The sequence below is a fragment of the Hyperoodon ampullatus genome (assembly GCF_949752795.1).
Source record: "Hyperoodon ampullatus genome assembly, chromosome: X".
NCBI lineage: Eukaryota > Metazoa > Chordata > Mammalia > Artiodactyla > Ziphiidae > Hyperoodon > Hyperoodon ampullatus.
Genome location: NC_136913.1, coordinates 72,369,117 through 72,371,962, shown reverse-complemented (window position 1 = coordinate 72,371,962; position 2,846 = coordinate 72,369,117).

Here is a 2,846-nt window from a genome sequence, read left to right as displayed (position 1 = left end):
GGCCTGGAGATTTCTTTGTAATAAGGTTTTTAATTATAAATCCAAACTATTTAACATGCTCTCAGATTTTCCACTCTTTCTTGTGGCTGCTTTGCTGAGTTGTGCACAGTCAGTTCTACAATAACACTTATTTAAAAATGTGAATTTGTTCCAAAATGGTGGATATATTAGGAAACAATTTGAAAATTACATAAATGTTATGTTCACTCATGCACTATTTCGTCCATAAGAAACATGATGTGAATGCAGAAAACAGCACCCAGCGCGATCAGACTGTGTAAGAATGCACAACACACACACACAGACTCCTCAAACATCTACCGGATACCTTGGTTCACTCAGGTGTTACCTACAAAATTGTGTTTTGTTACTATTTTTTATTTGTGAATTTTTCTATGTAAGTAAACAATATCCTAAACATGTCTAAGCACCCTGGCCCAAAAACACCAAGCACTGCATGAGAAAGGAAAGCTTTAAATATTGAGGTGAAGTTTGAAGTAACCAAGAATTTTGAAAGAAGTGTGAGAATATGTGATATCTCCTGAGCAGTAGGTGTAAAGAAATATGCATTTTTGGACCTTCTGAGACAATACAGTGAAAATAAAGGAAACATCTATGTCTGGAAAAACTTCAAGAAATTCAGAATTAGTAATGAGACCTAAAGTAATAGAAGAAATGAAAAGATTGATGAATCTATTGATTGAAGACTAGACAGTAAAAAAAATTAGGAACAACCTTTCTCACATTCAATGAGAAGGCACTATCTATGCACAAAGGCCTTAAATGAAAATTGTCAGGTCCTGCAGAAGTGGCTCCTTCAATGATGGTTTGGTGATTTAAAACACTGTTGCAATTTCCAAAGCTTTCAGCCTTGGGTGAAGATATGATTGCAGATTTAAAACTTGCAGAAGAATGTCTAGCTGTGAAACACATGATAATTGAAGAAGAAGGATTACATTGGATTACATTTTCAATTTTAATGAAACAGTTATCTGTTATATACGTATCTCTTGAAGGACCTACATTTGAAAGAAAGAATAATATGACCTAAGATTTAAGGCTATGAAAGATTGCAAATTTTGATAACCCTGCTTAAAACTACTTCACAATGACTCACAAGCTGCAACCCTTCCTACATCCATTTCTATAAGCAAACTTCAGTTGACTTTCCTATGTATTGTATGTAGTATTTATATATTTTTTAAAAGTGTGCTACCATGTTTATTAAGTTCTTATCTTTTTGTAATGGGTTACTGATGAAGTGTTTGGGTGTTGTGCCTCTAATCTCATTTTCCCCATAAGATCTTCAGTTTTTATTACATGATTTCATGGTGCATTGATTTTTCGGGATTCATATGTTGAGTTATAGTAGTACTGACATCTCATTTCATCTTAGTTGTCAAATATGTTGGCACAAAATTATTCATAATCTGTTAACCTAAATGAGTGAAGTACAAGACATGTAAGAAATATATAGCTTTTTTTGGTCTACCTTTTATTTTTCCATTTTGGAAAAAAAGGATACTAAGAAAACAACACTAGTGCAATGATCAATGGCCCCTGGTACTCAGCCTCAGCATCAGGAAGACAATAGAAAGAGAGAGAGATTCTGACAAACTTTACAGCAGTCCCTTCTACTCAGTTCCAAGTTTTCAAGACAAAATATTCTGGTATTTAAATTTTTAGACCACACTCATAGTCTGCAACCTAAATCCCGGACGTTATGAGTAGTAGGAATTGGCAGGAAGTCCCAAGTCCTGTGCTCATTTTGTATTGTTGTTACCGACCAGGGTTCCTGGACTCTTTAATAAATAGAAATTGATAAAAAGCCAGACAAGAAAATTCAGACAAGGCTTTATTGAGGTTCATGCTGCTGCATGAGGGAGTGAGAACAGGAAACATGTTCCCTTGCTCGCTCCCTGAAGGAGGGCAAGCTGGTCCCTTAAATGGGGTGAGGGTAGGGGCAGACTCATGGGTTAGGCAAGAGGGGTGGCTTAGGTGGTCTGCTCACCCCTTTGGTGGTGCTATCTGCAGGGATCTTGTGAAGTATCCTGCTTTTGCCCCAACATCTCAGAAGTGGCAGTTGGGTTTTGGTCCTTTTGTATCTTGTTGCTCATAATGTGCCTCAACTGCGCATGTGTGCAGTTATTTTTAGTCCCTTACAGTTTCTTTGTATTCTGTTGCTCAACGAGATATTTGTCTAGGTGCAAGCACTGAAGCAAAGGGTCCCAGGGCCCAGTCTATCTCATTGCAATACCTTGAGGCACAGTATGGCAAGGTTTCCACTCAGGTTGAGTGGCCTAACCAGGTGAGTCATCTCCAAGCTATGGTGCTGGTATGAATTCTCCATTTAATAAGAGATTCTGGGCACTTGCACAGTGCCCTTCATAGCAACCCACTAGCTGCAGCACCTTCCAGACTATAGTTTATGGGACTCAAGTATATGGCCAGGCATATGAACTTCAGGACACAGAGCCTCTTCAATCTGTTTTTTGCCCTGCTCTTTCTACTCACTTTTTCTTTAGAATGTTATTCATAAAAGCCTTCATTCTAAAATGTATTCCCCATAATAGGGTCTGATGATCATGAGAAAGAGCCTGATGTCCCCAGTCTTTCACAACACATTAACTTTTAATTTGTTACATCTTTTCCCATGTCCTTGGAAATACACTTTTCCTTCACTGGAAGAGAGGAATAAATACTCCACACTTTGTACAATTAGTGTCCCTCAATCTAGGATAGAAGAGAAGTTCATCATTAAAGCAGGAAACCAAATCCCATAACTATTATGCCCTGCAACAGTTGGGTTTCATGAGATGAAAAAAAGAAATGTGATCAACCTTGAG